This window comes from Pelophylax lessonae (genome assembly GCF_965119305.1).
Source record: "Pelophylax lessonae genome assembly, chromosome: 11".
NCBI classification, from domain to species: domain Eukaryota; kingdom Metazoa; phylum Chordata; class Amphibia; order Anura; family Ranidae; genus Pelophylax; species Pelophylax lessonae.
In genome coordinates, this window is record NC_138778.1 from 162,106,540 (window position 1) to 162,127,180 (window position 20,641).

Genomic DNA, 20,641 nt, shown 5'->3' on the forward strand with positions numbered 1-20,641 from the left:
TGCAACACATTCACATGGGAACATGCATAAGTGTTAACCAGAAGAAGCACAGTTTATTTTACATGTCCTAATGTTTGATACTGTATTTTTTATTAAAATGTTAGAAGATTTTGTTTTGTTTTTGTTTGTTCTGCTTGGCAACAGTCTGGTCATTCATTTTAATTGTAGTGTGATTGGTTATCTATTCTGCTTGGCCATTCGGGTTCCCATTGCCACCATATGCTATTTAAGTTTTGGACGCGACGTGGGTGACGCTGCTCCTGATGACGTCACATTGACAAAACGCGTAGAGCGTCACCACGTCACTTCCACTAACTTCCGGTCTTTGGAATGCACGGCATTCCGGAAGTGTTCTATGTATCTGAATAGTTTTATTGCTTCTTTCTCATCAACGCTTGTGAGTATGATATTTTTAAATAATTAACTTGCTTTTAAAACGTTACTACACTATGAAGATGTTTTTATTCTCGTATATTCGGAACATATGAGACCCATACCTGCCATTTGCCGGCATTGTGGTTCATTACTGGGTAGATATACAAGAACTATCCCCAATATCAGTGGTGCCTGCTACCCTTGTAGGGGTTCGTTTATCTGGTGAGTGCGGCCCTGGGAGAGAGGGGAGCACAAGTGTTTTTCACGTTCACCAGTCACCATTGAAGATTGTCATCTACAATTTTTTATATATTTGTATGGATTTTTTGGGATTTTTATACATATATTATTCATGTTTTGCACTGAAGTCACTTTTTTACACTTGTCACTTTATATATATTTGTAGTTGCTACATTTATTGATATTTCTGTAATTTCACTAGCCATCACTTTATTAAGGTACTTTGCATTCTGGCATTTTTTGTTAGTTGAATTGATATATTTTGCACCTTCTTTTTATTTATTCATTTAATCACTTTATACAAGTTAGCATTTAGTCATTGCATTTTGAACTATAAATTACACTCCCTCTAATACTAGGCAGCGCCATATACCTCTCCTTTTAATTCAATTTATTTATATCCCCTTGTGGGATCATATAGGTAGGCTGCAGCTGGTTAGGTATATCTTAGTGCACATTTTTTTTTATATATTATACAGAGCCATGATTGCCTTGGATTGGGACCAGAGACCAAACACAAATATTAATTGAGTAACAAATAAATACAGTCAGACAGTTATTGTGGATTAAATGGCCACGGCCTTTTAATATTGGTTTAATAATATTATAATTCACCAATAATAATAATAATTGATTTACTTATAACCATTTTTCCATTACTATAACTGCACCAACAACTTAAATACATGTTTTTCTGTACATACCAATAGTTCAGCCATTAAAGCTCAAAGTAAAATTCGAAAAAAAATAAACCAACTATCTCTTTACATAGTTACATAGTTAGTGAGGTTGAAAAATACATCAGTCCATCCAGTTCAACCTATGATGTGTGTGTGTTTGCTGTTAACCGTACATTGTATACCCCTGTACGTTGTGGTGTTTAAGGTGCCCATCTAATAGTTTTTTGAAACTATCGATGCTCCCTACTGATACGACGGTTTGCGGAAGAGAATTCCACATCCTTACTGCTCTTACAGTGAAGAACCCCTTACGTATTTTAAGGTTAAACCGCCTTTCCTCTAGTTTTAGTGAGTGGCCACGTGTCTTATTGTATTCCCTTTCTCTGAATAGGTTTTTTCCATATGCTAGGGTCGCCAGTACAGTATTTGTACATTGATATCATATCCCCCCCTCAATCGTCTCTTCTCCAGAGAGAATAAGTTGAGTGCTTGTAGTCTTTCCTCATAGCTGATGTCCTCCAGCAGAAGGGACAAGGCCACATATTAAAGAACCGCGACAAAGGGGGAGGGTGGGAATTGCTTCTTCTTTAGCTGCTGCCATTGATCTGATGACGGTTACATTTCTTCTTTCTTCTCATAGGTTCTTCAAGTCACCTGACCACCGCAGAAGTTCCCAGAAGATTTGAATAAAGCTTAACAGGTAAGTAACCAATTATAATAACCTAAACGTAACTGCCCCTTTGTGTCAGTCCTTGGTCCCATAGGCAGGGGTTGTCACAAAAGGAAAAAAAAAAGTGTTGGAACGTGTGGTCTATAAATATAAGCACATATGGAGGAAGGAGGGAAGGTAAAGGTGAATTAATGACTATGTACAGTGTCATTTAGTGGCTGAGGGGCAGGATGAGGATTAGGGAAACTGTTCTTTGTCTCACCAGCACATGAAAAAAAAAAAAAAAAACAGAATAGCTGATGGGCAGGATTAGGTCATGGTGGTGCCTCTTGCCACCAGGAAGAAGTAGCATATGGTTATACTACAGGATGTTATTGTGGTGACAGCAGGACAGGAGGTCAATATTAATGACATAAAAGGCTACTGGAAAGTTGGAAATTAAGTTACAGTTGGGTGCAGCCAAAACAGGAACTACATGACAACAGACACTGCAGTTAACAACTATTCTCCATTGTTGTAGACACAATACATTTATTGGGGAACATGTATAAGTGGTGTTGAGCAGGCAGTCACAGAAGGTACTTCCTAAGACTCTTCAGAGATGCTAGAAGAAGAACCACAGTATTTTAAATGGGGATGGGGACATGTAAGAAATCTGTATTATTTTATTACATTTTGTTCTGGCAAAGCAACTTTTGTCATTTTGGTTTCGTTACCGGCTGTATCATCTGAAGTTAGTTATATTTACTGGAAATTTTACAGTCAGGCTAAGACTTTTAAGCCATAGTTGCAATGGACTGAGTTTAGACCAAGCACTATCTTTAGTATGAATGTATGTATACAATAATAAATAATTTGCACAAAGCAGGCATTTTCTACTACAAAGACACAACAGTGTGCACTATGTGTATTTTTATCTATAACTCACAGGAGAATAAAATTGGGCTTTTCATGTTTTACTCGTGCTTGGAGACCATTTAGGCTCAAGGTTTAACAGATGATCTTATAGGCTTATAAGGTCAGTCCTGATTTGGCAATTCTACACAGATTGCAAACGTTTTCCACTAACAGTTTTATCTGGTTGATGCTGTTAGACCAGCCAACATATATTTTCCATATATATTACCCAGGTCTGATGGCCCCGGTTGTGATACTCAAGAATGAACCTGCTAGGGTTACCCTTTAAAGATGAGGAGAAACACTTTTGATGTAGGGAGCACATAGCCACAAAGAAATTTTGAACGTTTGTGGAAAAATCTTTGTGGCCTGTCTTAATCCTTCACTCTTATACCTCTTGCGATGCATACTAGCTCATTATGTCTTTCTCTTGCAGGTTGTAAAAAAAAAAATTTTTTTAAACGAGTTTACAACCTCTTTAATAGACCCAGTGGAAAAATGAGTGTAGTCACCAAGGATCAGGAAGTTTGTTATTTGCAGGAGTACCAAGGAAAAGTAAGATAGGATAAAACAATGCTTTATTGTCATTGTATACATACAATGGTACTCTTTACAACAGCAATTTAAAAAACATTTCTCTTTACAATCATACATCCTATCACATTTTATTAAAAACCAAGCTGCGCTAAAAATTTAACAATTTGTGGAACTATATAGTGTTAGATACAATAGTCCATATAAAGTCCTATTAACAAAAAAATTGTGAAAATAAGTGGAAAATATTGGAAAATTCTTGACTAGAGGTGTCCAATAGTCCATACAAGATGAGTGCATCCAAAGTAAAGTGTCGCTCTTCGATACAAGAACTATCACTAGTATGCGCAAACTGCTTACTAGATATATATATATAAATCAAGTGCCTGATTTAATGATGTATATTCACCAGGTCCAAAATGTGACCAAAGATCCAGAAAGACACTTAGATGAATTCCGGCCTCAGATGACACGATACACTCAACAGGCGTCAAACATGTACATCTAAAAAAATATGGAAACTCATAGCGTGATACTGTATTTCGGTTGGAAGGTACACATACCACATATATTCCATAGTAATGTGACTTCCACCTAAAAGTGTGGTCCACCCTATAAATTAAAGATTAAGTGCTATAGGGAAAGACAGTAACCTCCACCAACACCACGAACTGCTTACCAGACATAGAATTATGTGTAGCCAAAGAAAGATATATAGATCCAGATGTGTGCCAGACGTCAATCATAAGCGTACCGTCCACCCACATATACAAACTGCTTACCAGATGTACACACTAAGGTGCCAAACAGCAGATAGCAATTCACTTATAGGAGATATAGCCAAAGAAGGGTAGAGCCCATAGGAGTACCAAACTTCAGTCCAAAGCCATGACCACCACCAACATATACAGCTGCTTACCAGATGTACACTTATAAAGTGTAGACAGCAGATACTGATCTCCTCAGGAGCATGGATTGTACAGGTCCCAACTGGGAGAAGATACTGTTTCCAAGGATTTCCCCACAGGCGTCAAGTCATATGGTCACATAAAAGAAATAAAGTGCCCCATAGTGTAAAACCATAAAAACTTTAATCAGCATAAAATGAAAAGCACTTACAAACAGCAAGGATAAAGCGCTATAACAGAGCCGCCGGCCGGTCGACTCTACCACCCGTCCTCCGTCTCGTATTGGTCACGTCAGCACGCCGCGACCGACGTCATCCTATCACATGCCCACATAATTAAAAGTAAGGAGAAAAAAGCCTGTAAAAGAAAACTAATGCAACCATGCAGACTTGTAATTCTGACCATGGTCACTGAGATAGATAGTGTGTGGAAATCCACATTTTTAGAGTTGTTCCTAGAACAAGAGGTAAGGGGTAATCTTCGAATTGGGCCATTTGTTCTGGGGACAACTGCCTAAGAGGGGAATTTCCCTCACTTTGGGAGATTTCTCAAATTCCTGTTGTAAAGTTAACTTTCCCCAGTTACTTCTGGTGCAGTTTTAACCCTTTCTTACTCTACCCAAAATGCAAAAAAATTGACTACAGATACACTTTAAAATCACTTGAAAACATGTGTCTTAATTCACAGCAGAGGTTCTATCAGAAAAATCCTTCACCTAGAGTTTGTAACTCCTCCGGCCCACAGGGATTTCTATTTCTGATACCACATGCTCTGTAATGCAAGATAAAGTATTCCAACATGGAAAGTAGAACCTCATCATAATGGTTGTGTCATGTGGGTAAACCTGGGAACTCAGGTGCATAGATCCCACTACTAAAGCCTCCAAGAGATCTAAGAAGATAGTGGGTGATTGCGTTTGTCAGCAAAAATATGTAGGCACATGTGCCCTGTTCTCTGTAACTTCGCAAAAATGCAGGGGGGTACGTTGAGAATTTTAGAATTTTTTTGCCAGGATTAGGTGCCATCGCATCAGATTTGGTGGTTGTCCAAATTCCAACCCAATCCTCCTGCTCCAACTGTACCTCTAGGTCAGAGGCCCATTTAGTAGTGTAGGAGAGTAGATTAGGTGTAGCCAGTGTGAGATGGAAATGTAATTCGGAAGTAATGCCTGGGGCATGTGGGTCTGTTTTTAAAAAAAACGTTTAAGCAAAAAAAGGAATCTTGTAAATAATGGAAGTGTTCCCTTGGTCTTGAAAACAGGAGGCCTTTTTTTTTTCTTTTAAATTATGCCTTGCATATGTTTCACACACATACTTCCCCTAGTCAAGTATTTATTATCTATGGCTGAGGCTTTCTATTTGAGTGTGACACATTGTAAATATTGTAAATACTGCAGAGGCTATTATTATGCATGTTGTCAGCACTGATATGATGAAGCCTGGGAGTATTAGGTAGAACAGGCCTTTCTCCCAGCTGTTTGTGGCTGGAACAGCTGCAGAGATTTATAGCATATCTGACACCACTTAGACTTACTTCCCCATTTAGTGCACTGGAGGGGTGTGGGATATGTAGCCCACAATGCAGAGGGATTGTTTTTTTAGCCTATTCATGAGCGAACTTGAGCATAAAAATTAACACTCTACACAAGTCAAATTGAACACAAAACTTAACCCCAATGCAGGAAAAGAAAAACCCCTTTTGTGTAAAAACTGAAAGCAACAAAGACCTGAGGATAACCCACTCCTTAGCATATCATAGCTCATCAGGTCCAAAAATCGAACGTGATTGTAAAAGGATTTTTCTCTATCGTTCATTGACGGATGCAGTCTATGATGCATATCAGTAGGGTTTTACTGCCCCCTACAGGAGTAGGACACTAGGCAGAAAAAAATTCTGGCTTCTCCCAAGGGCAATCCTAGGGGGTATACCCTCTCTCTTCCTGCATAGGATGTCAGTTTTGTATCAAAGCAACGACTTGGCTGTTGAAAGCCAGGTGCTGAAGTACAGGGGATTGACTGCTTCAGTGATTCCCACTCTGCTTAAAGCGAGGAAAGCGACTTCTAGGAAGATTTATTATTGTACGTGAAAGTCATATATTGCTTGGTGTGAGTCTCTTGGGGCTTCACCTCGTTCTTACTCAGTCGCTTGGATCTTGGTTTCCTTCACCGGGGAGTTGACTAAAAGTTGGCCTTGAGTACTATCAAGGGTCAGGTTTCGGCCTTGGCAATTTTCTTCCAAAGGCCATTGGCCACCCATTCCCTGGTGCGTAACTTCATCCATGGGGTGCGACACTTGGTACCTCCGGTGCGACCTTCGTTTCCACATGGGACCTTAATTTGTTGCTGTTCGTTCTTCAGAAACATCCTTTTGAGAATATTCGAGAGATTCCCCTGCTTACCTTATCCCAGAAGGTAGCCTTCTTGCTGACCTTCACTGCTGCTCACAGGGTGTTAGAACTGGTGACGTTGTCCTGTCATTCTCCCTACCTGGTGGTTCACAGGGATAAAGTGGTACTTCGTCCGGATCTGTCCTTCCTTCAGAAGGTGGTTTCCAGTTTTCACTTAAATAAGGACGTGTTACCTTCTTTGTGTCCTAAGCCAAAACATCCTAAGGAATTTACACTGCATACTCTGGATGTGGTTCGGGCAATCAGGGTGTACTTGGCGACTACTGAGTCTTTTGAAAGTCAGATTTGCTCTTTGTTCTCATGGATGGTCCAAAGAAAGGGCTGCCTGTGTCTGTTGTGAGATGGATCAGATAGACAGTTGTGCAGGCTTATTCAATTTAAGCGGAGTTCCGGCCACGAAAATGTTTTTTCAATAAAAATACCCCCGGGACAGTCAGGGCTAGTACATTCCACAATGGATAGCCTCTGTACTGTCCCGGGTCGCACTTACCTTTTAGAAGAAATACTTACCTTGAAAATTTCTTCTTCAGCGCTGCCATTTCGGATGTGGGCAGCTGAAGCCAGCGCGTCCTCTTCTGCGTCCTCTTCCATGTCCTCTTCTCCCAGAATGCGCCTGCACCGGCCCCGCTCGTCACTTCCGGTGCGGGCGCGTCATCCCTCCACGGGAAGCTCCCTGCCCAGAAGCTGTTTAGCAGGGAATCAGCGCCCGCACCGGAAGTGACGAGCGGGGCCGGTGCAGGCTCATTGATTCCTGGGAGCGATGACGTTCAGCTCCCAGGAATCAATGCAAAGAGGAAGTGATGGCGCGGGCCGCGGCCGCAGAGGGAGGAAGTGGAAGAAAGGTGAGTATATTTTTCTTCAATAACAAGGTAAGTAAACAAAAAAAAAAAATCGTAACTATCCATTTCTTTTTCAGGTGACCAAAAGCAAGCGGATGGCCCAAAATTGATTATGTCGATTTTGTGGCCGGAACTCCGCTTTAAGGGTCAGGTTCCGCCTTTCCCTGTTAAGGCGCATTCTACTCAGGCACTTAGTGCTTCCTGGGCTTTTTGCCATCAGGCATCTGTGCTTCAGGTTTGCAAGGCGGCTACCTGGTGGTCTGTTCACACCTTTACCAAATTTTATAAGGTGGATGTGCTGGCATCTGCAGATGCCTCTTTTGGCTGCAAAGATTTGCAGGCTGATGTTTAGAGGGCTTTTTGGCCTTCCTTGAGGGTGTTTACTGTTTGTTTCAGGTGGGCCTCATCTGTTGTTCTGATGAGTCCCGTGTTGCCTGGTTGGCTATGTTTAGCCTTGGGGACTTGTTTTTTCTGCTGTTCCCGCCCCTCATTTTATGGCACTGCTTTGGGACGTCCCTACTGATACGCATCAGAGACTGCGTCCGTCAATGAACGATAGAGAAAACTGGATTTTTGAATTACCGTAAAATCCTTTTCTCTTAAGTTCATTGACGGACGCAGTACCCACCCCTCTATTTTCAGTTGCGTTGGTATTATTTCACAGACACTGCTTTTATACAAAACTGACATCCTATGCAGGAAGAGAGAGGGTGTACCCCCTGGGACTGCCCATAGGCATAGCCAGAACTTTTTTCTGCCTAGTGTCCTTCTCCTGCATCCGTCAATAAACTTAAGAGAAAGGGATTTTACGGTAAGTCAAAAATCCATTTTTTTCAAATAACAAACATATTATATTTACTTGCTCTGCAGAATTGTTTTTCACAGAGCAGTCTTGATCCTTCTTTTCTCGGATCCCCTGCCTGTGCTCCTCACCCTTTCTAAATGTCACCATAATAAGCCATCTGCTATGGGGGCACTTTCGTGAGTTTGATCCTGAGCTGCATACAGCCCCATGGCTTTCCTTGTAGCACTAAGATCCTTGTTAAAAAAAAAAAGTGTGTAGTGCCAAAAATTTAAATAAAAGTGACAGATAATGCAATAAAAAATATAATGTGAAAAGTTATTATGAAATCCTCTCGGTGCTATAAGAGAGACAAACTCATATATAAAGTCCCATGTCAAAATGAAGTAAGTGAAAAAAAATTAAGTAGAAAAAGTCCAGTGTAATACTGTGCAAAAGCACTCTCAAGGTAAAGTAAAGTAGTCCAATGAAGTGCTCCAAGACCTTCCACCACACCCTTGTAAAAAGAGCACACACCAGAAAGGATGGCTGCAAACACTCATACAGTGAATATCCGACATCCAGTTGTCAGGTGACACTCTTCATTAGGATGCAACTAGGGTAAATGAAGCACGCCAAGAGCCAAATAAAGTCTTCACAGTGTAAGTAGTTTAATCATTGTAACATGTAAAACCAAAGTAAAACGTAAAAAATTTGCATGCAGTGCCGCTGCTGACCCAGGATCAGACAGCAGCATGACATCAGCACTAGAATCTCCTCCCCGACGCATTTTGTGCAATAGCACATTATAAAGGAATCCAGTTGACCACTTGATAATGTCTTATTGGGAGAACCCCTTGATAAAGTTCCATTGGACGAAACGCGCCTGGGAGGAGATTCTAGTGCTGACGTCACGCCAGTGTCCGATCCTGGGTCGGCAGCGGCACTGCATGCTAATTTTTATGTTTTACTTTGGTTTTTTAATGTTACAACTATTAAACTACTACTAAATACCTGTAATAAAGTAGAAAAGACTTCCTCTTCTATGGTCCGCATTTCTGTGTGTATACTGTACAATGTATCAGATGACAAAAATGTAAAGGTGTTGCCCAGAAGTGGTACTGAGCAGCATCTATAAATCATGTATAATCAAGAAAAAGAGAGAAGAGCACTCCCTATTTCCTCTCAAGTACTGGAGACTTTTTGCACACAATCAGCTTTACGCCCTCCGTGATCTTGCTCCAACCTTTTGTCTGCTCTCCTGTCTACTGTTCATGCCTTCAGTACTCCTTTCCACAAGTTCACCTCATGTTTGCAGTCAGCAGTCCTGGAGGGTTCCTTTTGTGTAAGGGATCCTGGCCTGCATAGCATAGTGTATCCCTCCTTCTGAATGGATCTCTGCTATTTGTTCTTTAAGGCTTCACCACACCCATAAAAAGAAAGCCAAGAAAACCACATAGTGTAAAATCATAAAGTTCACGTTTTATTAGAATGTACAAAATACTAACCGGGATAAAACAATGGCACCTGTAACACTATAAGGCTGGTCCTGGAGCTCAGATGGGCCGCTTCAGTTTTTTTGGGACACGTGATGATGTCACGAACATCGGCTTTACCCTACGTGTTTCGTCACATATAATGTCTTTCAGGGCTTGGACGTGTTTTATTAAGCATGCTGTAGTGTGATTGCCATTAAGTGGATGATCTGCACTTCTGTATAAGAAAAATATACCATACATACAATATATATACCACACAACAAATGGAGTGCACGCATAGGTCAACACACACTCATTCAGAGCAGAAACTTGTGGTTAAATTATACACATATACAGAAAAAACAGACGCATACACAGCAAAAAGAAAGCACACAGTCAGCAAAAGCGGAAACAGTCTCAACAGACACACACACAGCAAGAGAAGGAATACACAATCAAGAGTGGGATCTAAATGTTCTGGTACTGTAGATCATAGGCCTAATAATAGCATGCAATGCTGTGGTTTCCAAAGCAAGCAAAATCCTTTATTGTATTAAGAGAGGTATGGACCGAGAGAGATATCATTTTGCCCCTGCACAAATCATTAGCAAGACCTCATCTGGCATAAGCAGTTCAGTTTTGAGCACCAGTTCTCAAAAAGGATATCAGGGAACTAGAGAAAGTGAAGGGCAACCAAACTGATAAGAGGCATGGAGGAGCTCAGCTATGAGGAAAGATTAGAGGAACTGAAATTATTCTTATTCTGATAAAGAGGAGATTAAGGGGGGTATGATCAACATGTACAAATACATAAGTGGTCCATAAGGTGAACTTGGTGTTGAGTTATTCACTTTCAGGTCATCACAGAGGACAAGGGGGCACATCTGGGGGAAAAAGATTTATTTTCCAAATACGAAAAGATTTCTTCATAGTAGGAGCTGTGAAAATGTGGAATAGACTCCCTCAAGAGCTGGTTCTGTCCAGCTCAGTAGATTGCTTTAAAAAAAGGCCTTGATTATTTCCTAAATGTACATAATATAACTGGATACTAACATTTATAGGTAAAGATAATCCAGAGAATATCCAATTGCTTCTTGGGTATCAGGAAATAATTTTTCCCCTGCTAAAACAAATTGGATCATGCTTTGATGGGATTTTCTGCCTTCCTCTGGATGTGGGTATAGGATTGTGTTTATATACTGTAGATTGTATAATTTTTAATTTGTTTTTTTTCCCCCTTTTGTTGGTTAAACTAGATAGACTTGTGTCTTTTTTTCAACCAGGCTACCTATATATGAGAATATGAGAAATGTAGTACAAAGTTCAATATCCAATGTTCTTTTCTTTTCTTTTTAAACCCCGAACTTCTCTTTTAATGACCTCTTCAACAATTCCAGAACGTTATGGTGTTTCTCTTTGTACTTCCTGTGCCTTGTACCAGCTATGGACATTGCTTAAAATGTATGTAAGGGAAAAACTTTTTTTTCTGGTTTTGGATAGAGTAGGAAAGGGTTAGAATATGTCAAGATTTTATTATTGTTAGTGTCCCCAATGGGGAGAATTGCCCCCTCCATAATTAGTGGAAAGGAAAGTTATATTTCATCCAAAATTTCTACGTTGTCAGCAGAGCAGGAGGTGAGGGGAAATTTTCTAATGGGGATACCTGTTTAAAATGCAACAGTGCGAGAGCTTGCCACTGAAAATGTAGAGAAAATGGCACAGGATTTAATTATTGGTAATGCAAAGTTCCATACTATCTTTTCCGAGTGGAGAAAGCCTGGAGCTTGAACTGTTTGGAACATAACCTTCAATCCTGTGCCTGGATTTTGCCAGGTGCCTGCAGCATGTGTGAGTACACAGGTGTGCAGGTTTGTTATATACTGAAGCCTGAGTATAGCTCAGGACTCCAAGTTTGGAGACAGCAGGTCTCACCCAGGGGTCAGAGGACCCCCAGCAAGGACTACTATCAGGTTGTCAGGAGAACCCCTATTCAGAGGACAGGAGTGGGTCATACAGCAGGGCGTTGGGACTAAAGGCTAAGAGAGCCAAGTGAACCAGGACAGCCGGGTGTTGTAAAATTTTGTCGGACCCGTGAAAAAATCGGACCTCGTCACTTCTGGGGACAGAGCATCCCAAAAACAGCTGATGGAGTCGTCCATGCGCATGCGCAGAAGACATTTTTTGAGGTTTGGCAAAATTATAACAGGCAGCGGACAGCTGATTGAGAGCAGGCGGGGCTGAGGTGGGACGGAAGACACCACCGCGTCATCTGCAGAGCTGAATAGAGGAGGCGGGACGGAGGTGCGGCCGTGTAATAAATGCACGGCTTAAGCGACTCCTTCTGTTTTATTATCTTTAGCAATTATCGTATTATGTATCCTTAGGATTTCATAACATTTAGTATTTCTTATTTTGTATTATAGAAATACTAAATGTTATGAAATCCTAAGGATAAATAATACGATAATTACTAAAGATAATAAAACCGAAGGAGTCGCTTAAGGTGTCTTCCGTCCCACCTCAGCCCCGCCTCCTCTCAGGCAACTGCCCGCTATGTGTTATAATTTTACCAAACCAAGATACTGTCTTGTGCGCATGCGCACTTGAGACGCCCATCAGCTGTTTCATGACCGGAAGTGACGAGGTCCGATTTTTTCACAGGTCCGACCAAATTTTAGAACACGGGCAACACAGTCAAGGGGACTAGTAAGAAGAGCAGTGGTGCTGCTAACAAGGTAATCAGGTGGCTCAGCATTTTCAGTTGAGTATTCATGTTGATATGGAAGAACCCCTGGGCAACTGATGTTTTTGTGAACTTTCCATTTTGGGATTGATGTGAATGTACAATACATATGTAAAGAGATGTGTAAATTGACAGTGTCATATATATGTACCTGTAATAAATAAATACATAGTTACATAGTTTGTGAGGTTGAAAAAAGACATCAGTCCATCCAGTTCAACCTATGATGTGTGTGTGTGTTTGCTGTTACCGTACATTGTATACCCCTGTATGTTGTGGTCTTTAAGGTGCCCATCTAATAGTTTTTTGAAACTATCGATGCTCCCTGCTGATACCACTGCTTGTGGAATAGAATTCCACATCCTTACTGCTCTGACAGTAAAGAACCCCCTACGTATTTTAAGGTTAAACCGTTTTTCCTCTAGTTTTAGTGAGTGGCCACGTGTCTTATTGTATTCCCTTTCTCTAAAAAGTTTGTTCCTTATGCTAGGGTCGCCAGTACAGTATTTGTACATTGATATCATATCCCCCCTCAATTGTCTCTTCTCCAGAGAGAATAAGTTCAGTGCTTGTAGTCTTTCCTCATTGCCGATGCCCTCCATTCACCTAATTATTTTTGTTGCCCTTCTCTGGACTTTAGTTCCAGCACATCCTTCCTGAGGACCGGTGCCCAGAACTGGACAGCATACTCCAGATGTGGCTGGACCAGAGTCTTGTAGAGAGGGAGAATAATCTCTTTATTTCTGGAGTGAATCCCCTTTTTTATACATCCCAGTATTCTGTTGGCTTTGCTTGCAGCGGCTTGGCATTGCATGCCACTGCCAAGCCTGTTGTCCACCAGAACCCCCAGGTCCTTTTCCATCTTAGATTCACTCAGAGGTTTCCCCCCTAGTGAGTAGCTTGCTTTCGTGTTTCTGATGCCCAAGTGCATTACTTTACATTTCTCATCATTAAACCTCATCTGCCATGTAGTTGCCCACCCCATTATTTTGTTCAGGTCCTCTTGTAAGGTTTCCACATCCTGCATAGAAGATATTGGCCTGCTTAGTTTAGTATCATCCGCAAATACTGAGATTGTACTAGATATCCCCTCCTCTAGATCATTTATGAATAAATTAAACAGGATTGGCCCCAGGACAGAACCTTGGGGGACCCCACTGTCCACACCCACCCAATCCGAGTACTCCCCATTAATCACCATCCTCTGGACTCTCCCCTGGAGCCAGTTCTCTATCCAGGTACTCACCCTATGGTCCATACCTACCTTCCTTAGTTTGTACAGTAAGCGTTTGTGGGGAACGGTGTCAAAGGCCTTTGCAAAGTCCAGATACACCACATCCACAATTTATGGCTGGGCTACTTTCTGCTACTAGGTCAGCCCTGGAAATCCTAAAAGATGAAGGATTGACCTAGAGGGCAAAGTGAAAGCTGTGGTCATTCATTGTGGTCGTTCATTGTTAAGCTAATAAAGTTGTTATCGTCAAGGGCAGGGAATCAGGAAACTGCTGGTTAGTTGTTTTAAAGTCTGAAAAGCAGATGAAGTCACGCAGACCATAATAAATGTGACATACGACAGTCATGTGTGAAGAAGTGGCTGACGTTAGGAAACCATGCCAATTGTATCAGCCTGTATCTGGAATGAGGAAACAGATGGAATCCCCTAAGTCACCAGACTCAGTGGCTTTTCATCTATTTCTTGCTAATATTTATGTTTATTGTTTCTAGTGGCGATGCGGAGATTCCCTTGTAAACAAAAGTAAAACAAGGACTACTAGAAAGACTCTCACTTAATTGTATTAAGGGAACAATGAAAAAAATTTTAGGACAGTTATTAATAACCAGTGGTAAGTAAATCTCACTAGTGGTGATTAGTCCATTTTGGATTATTCATAGTTTAAATGGCATTGAACAAGGGATCTGTTGCCAATAATGTATCCCAGACTGTGGATTCCCCTCCAACTCTCATCAGTGTGTTGCCTTTTTCAATGCTAACAACTTGCTGCCAGTTATTTTTAGCAGATGGCTCTTGGTGCTGAAAGCAATTTCAAATCCTAAGGTTCCTCCAGGTATTACCAACCTAAAAAGTGTCCCTTACCCTAAAGTCCATGTCACGATAGCGATCCTGTCCCTGGCTTAGAGAACACTCACCTACCTGCTCCTTGCACAAAGGCAACATGATCTCACTTGCCAAGAAGAGAGTGATGCTATGAGTAGGTGAGAGCTTTCTTAATGATTTTGCTAGTGATGTAGTAACCGGTGGGTATTTGCCATCAAGCAGTGATGTAGTAACTGGTGGGTATGGCCATCAAGCAGTGATGTAGTAACTGGTGGGTATGGCCATGAAGCAGTGATGTAGTACTCGGTGGATATGGCCATCAAGTAGTGATGTAGTAACTGCTGGGTTTGGCCATCAAACACAGCAGGCCCCAGACATCCAGCATACCTGGAAGGGTGTTGGATGCTGAAGATCCTACAGCTGTTGAAGCTCTTGAAGACCATGAAGATCCAAGTCACTGGCAGGTGGAGAGATAAGCATTAAGCATTTTCTTTCAAAGGCAGCTTTACTTTTTAGTAGCAACAGCGTTCCTTTAAAGCAGAAATCCAAAGTTTGCTACAATATTCCTCTCTAATCTAGAGATTTCCTCTGCAGTTTTTTTTCTGCCACTAGATGTCCTCAGTCTGATGGCCAGGATCATTTAACCCACTTCTTCTGAATCCATGTCATACTGGACATGTACCAGCCTGGACTGGACAGTGGAAGGTGAAAAAGCACAGTGATGAATTTGTAAGAAGTCAGTGCTTTAGCATTTCCGCTAATCTGAAGAGGGCGCTCTTCTTCAGGCTGATAGGAACTCATGGTGGACTAAAGTTGTCCCCTCTCATAAACTCCAGGCTGCCATGTTGGCGAGGCCAGCATTTTCCTTTGGATGCAGAAACCCTGTGAGATTTTGGTAGCCATCTTGACGCAAAAGTGTTTAAATGTATCATTTGGGGGCACCTGTGGCATGGGGGGTAGGTCTGGGACAGAGCCCTGCTTGATAGGGAGAGATCAGGAGTAGTAATAGGAGCAGGACAAAGTACGGCTTATTGAACTGCCTCATGCCGTTAATTGGAAGATGTTGCAGCCATCTTGGTGAGTATAATTTTTTGTTATTTTTCATTCCTGCAATTCTTAATTAGTTGATGGTTACCTGAGATTGCCAAATCCCTAAGTGAACTGGTATTGGGGTCCTAGGTTTATTTACTTGTCCTCAATTGTAAGCCATGCACATGTGAAGATCTCTGAAATAAGATGCCATCCCACCTGCCATCTTGGGTATTTTTGGAATGTATTAAACTTCTCTGAACCCAAAGGGAGAGATGAAGGCCCCTTTCACACATGCAGACTGTTCAGATCTGCCTGTCAGTTTTTCAGGCGGATCTGAACGGATGCCCCATGCATCTCCATGGGGCATTCTCCCATTCCCTATTAGAATGGGAACCATTGCACAGCATGGACCGCTACTTGTCAGGCGGCCAAGTCGCCTGACAAGTTGGAACAGTGGGAACCGTCATTACACACAGCACAACTTATTTGGGATGTATCTAATTAGTTGTTTTGGTATTTTTGTGGTATAGAGTGCAGCTGTGAAAATCACGTTATTGTTGAATGCTATTTGATTTAAGGATATCTTAGCTTTCTGGTTTAAGGCACTAAGCGCAGTATTTATTTCTTGTAGGTTTCATTTCTATAGCCCAGAAACTTTTGGCGAGGATGGAGATTCGTTTCTCCGTCTCTCCTAAAATAAATTAACCTGGCAGTGCTCACCTCTGAGCACTTCTGGGCTCAGGGCTTTCAGATCTGAACAACTGCTCAGGTACCTTGTGTACCCATTCTGGTTGGGGGGAAAGTGCTTTAAAGGTCCAGGAAAGTACCTGCGACTTTGCATATGCTATAACATAGGTAGCTGTAAGTCAATAAAGTTAGTAATAAAGCTAACAGAAATAAATGGAAAAAAAATATTTTAAAATATATTCAAATATATTTAAAAAGACAAAAATCTCCCTCCTCCATGCGCTCACACTTTCCAACACAACTGCACAAGTATGGCGCAGACGGATGTATAAACAACAATTGCATAACACATATTCGGTATTGTAGTGGCATATATGCAGCAATGCCCAATATGTGTTCTACAATTTCCAGGGCCTGGTATTTATTTATATTTTACTCCAAATTGATGTGCTGCAAATGGTTTTAAAGCATTGCCTATGGAAAATTATGATTATCCTAGCTTGCTGCTATTTTTGCTGTGGCATGCAGTCTTGACTTATTTGGTATCAATTTACTGTTCTGATTTTATTGTGTTATTATGCACCAAAAATAATTTTAGTGTATTTTTACTGAAAATATAGATTTCTTTTTTTTTTTTTTTTTGAACATATAGATTTGATAAACATTTTGCATCATAACAAAATGGAAATATATATTATATATATATTTTTAGGGGTTTTATGTGATATTTGTAAAAAAAAAATTTAGATTTTAGCTTGTGTGCGAAAAGTGGAAATTATAGTGGCAGCAAAAAAAGGGTTTCACTGAGGTCAGGGGTGGTAGTAGAATTTCTGGTTTCAGGCATTTTATTTAGCATTTTAGCAATAAGTGTAATAAAACAAAACACTAGTACAAAGTAGAACAAAGTACAGAAAAAATGTCTGCAATGGCCAGGGGTGTAAGGACTCATAGCTAAGGCCTGACAGCCTGAGAATCACAGCTATATACCACCATTAAAGATTCTGTTTGTAACCGCTAGAAGCTGTGAAAAAAAATATTTGACACATAAGCTCATCGATCCTCTGTCTTCCTGAGAGCAGAGAGCAAGGTCTGCATGAAAACAAAAAGCCACTTAAAAGCGGTAAAATGTCACGAAGAGCAGAAGTGAAAGCTGAGGTAAGACGGGGAGCAGGTGTGTGACAACAAAGACTGGGTGTGGAGGCCTGTGGGAACATAGCAAGCCTCACACTTCTGAAAGGCTAAGTTGCAGTTTTCACATTTTGGGCCCAAGGCCTCATTCATACGGGGTGTTCTGTGCGTTTTTGTGCGCCCGGGAAGCATAGGTGCAGCATCCAGCCCCTCAGACTGAAATATACTACAGCTGGTCACTTGCACCCAGTGCAACTCGAGTTTAGACTGCATGTGTGCAGGGACCAATGCCTGGGCAACAGTTTGCCAGCTGGCTGGACTGAACAAGAGAAATCTTCAAATGTGTGGCCAGCTTTAGCCTCTTTTGGATCTGAAGTTGCCACGGTGACCAGCTATAACAGCAGCCAGTTGCTGTTAGGGCATTCATTTTTAGTTGTCAGTAAGGCCGATTTCACACTGGTACCACGCAACTGTTGTACAACTGTCGATCTGACTTTGCCCCGCGACATAGTCTGAGATAGTCCAACTTGTCCTTCGACCAATCAGAACAATCCCAGTGTGACATAAATTCCCTTTCCTGCTGCAGTAATCACCATGTTGGATGTGACTCACAAGTCTGATTGTTAGGACGAGGATGACAAATGATTTTGAATAGGCTGAAAACAGACCAAAGTCGGACCAAAGTAGTGCAGGAACCTTTATCAAAGTCGGACCAACTTGTATCAGTTTTTACCTGAAGGGCCAACCCCATGGGCTGAAGGAAAAAAAAGAACATTTCATGTATGCCCATCATTAGAATTGGGTGGATGTTGGGAGGTCTAATGGTGGCCATACCACACATTTTCTGGCAGAGATTTCTTCATCCACATCGATGTGAATAGAGGAATCTGTTCAATTCTTTCTTTTTTCTTTCAGCCCACAGGCTGCATGAAAAAAAAAGAACCTTACCATATATGCCCAACAAGGACCAGCAATGTACTGGTACGTCGCTGGACTTTGAGTGGTCATATCAGGATGATGCCTGCAGATTTAGGCTCCATGTACACGGGACGCTAAAAAAAGTCCCTTGAAATGCTGGAATTTTTAGGATGTTTAAAACATCCGTTGTGTCGCGTTTAGCGGGAGTTTGCGTTTAAAACCGTTCCTAGAGGTCAAAAAAATCATTCCCCTTTAAAATAGAAAAGCGCGAGCGCTAAATGCGGGTCATCGCGTTCGGTCGCGTTTTTGCGTTTGAAACGCCGGGAAACACATGTTCAAACGCAAATAATTGCTTTCCATAAAACATCCCTGAACTCAACTGCCTGCAAATGACCGTAAACGACCCTGTGTACATGGACAGATAAGATAACATAGAGATGGGTTCAGGGGCTTCTGAAAAAAACACCCAACTGCTCCTAAACGGCCGTTTACAAGTTGCAGTGTACATGGACCCTTAGGCAATGGCATCCTCTCGGTATCATTTTTTGACAGCCAGCGGTCAGCTTTCATGTAAAAGCAATAATATCAGCTAATTAGCCGCTAGACCGCCGCCTTCCACACTTTTCTCGGGTTCTCCTGTCCCACCGGGTAACCTGAGACTGCAGCCGGTGGTTTCGTCAGCTGACCATAGAGCTGATTGGAGACCAGAATGGCTCCAATCATCTCTATAGCCTAAGATACCGGAAGCTACCATAATTTCATGGGAAAGGATCTTATCACACCAATCTTAATGTGGTCAGATGCTTTAAGGGCAGAGGAGACATCAAGAGTCTAATAGACCCCAGTTTTTTTTTTTTTCAAAAAAGAGTACCTGTCACTACTTATTGCTATCATAGGGGGTATTTGAATTCCCCGTGATAACAATAAAAATTATAAAAAAAAAAAAAAAGAAATTAAAGGAAAGGTGTCAAAATAAACGAAAAAAAAAAATAAAATAAATTCAAGCACCCCTGCCCCCTCTGTCTTTACGCGCAAAGGCAAACGAAAGCATCGGTCTGGTGTCACATGTAAACAGCAATTGTACCATGCATGTGAGGTATCTCCACGAATGTCAGATCGAGGGCACTAATTCCTGCAGTAGACCCCCTCTGTAAAACTAAAGTGGTAACCTGTATAGACTTTTAAAGGCTTTTAAACATGTACGTAGTTTGTCGCCACTGCACGGGCGTGCGCAATTATAAAGCATGTAATGTTTGGTACCTATGTATTTGGCATAAGATCATCTTTTATATTTTATCAAACAATTGGGCAATATATAGTGTATTTTGCAATTAAATTTTCCCCAAAAAATTGAGTTGGAAAAATCTCTGCGCAAATACCGTGTGACAAAAAAAATTGCAACACCCATCATTTTTCTCTGTAGGGCCTCTGCATAAAATATATATTATATATATATATATATATATATTGTAACAGGAAGTCAGCTAAATCTGGGAATGTAGTCACAGGAAGGAGATACATTTCCACCTGACTTAGAAAGTCCATTAATTAATTTAGGGTGTTGGCTACAGAGCTAGCCAGCAGGAAGTTGAAAGGCCTTCACCTGTTCAGAATGAGGGAGTTAAGGCTCTATAATTTGTTCAGAGAAATTCCTATTGTTTGCTGCCTCCAGAAGCTGTGTCCTGAAGCCATGTGGGCTGGGAGCAGGAGGACAGTCAGCGTGTGCCTCCCGACAGGATGTGTGGGCCTGGGAGAAGACCCCCCGGAGTGATGTGTGCCCGGGACGGTAACCAAGGGTGAATACGTCTCAAAGGTGAGAAGACGAACTGTTGATGTGAAAGAAACAAAAGGACTGTGTTGCCCTGTGAAGCTATTATAAAAGGACTATTGAGTGTCCGCTGAAGGACAAGGAAGTCTGCCCGACGGTAGGTTGGAGACAGACACTTAGGCAGGTTCCAGTTGTGAGAAGGTAGCCGCCCACAGAGGCAAGGATTTATTTTCTGTTTTATTTTATTTTGGATGTTTTGCTGCATACAGCCTGGTGAAGAAAACACCATTTAATAAACCACACTGTTTGTTTGCAAGCACTTGTCGGCTACCTCTCTGGGAAAACGCACCCCCCAAGGGGTCATCCACACCCGCCACCGAGCTAATCCCTTACATATGGTGGAGGTATGCAGTGGGCATAAGCAGAGATCCCTGCAAGGAAGTGCAAATGTTTGATGAACTTTATCTGGTGCATGAGATTGCACAATCTATGTGTGCAGG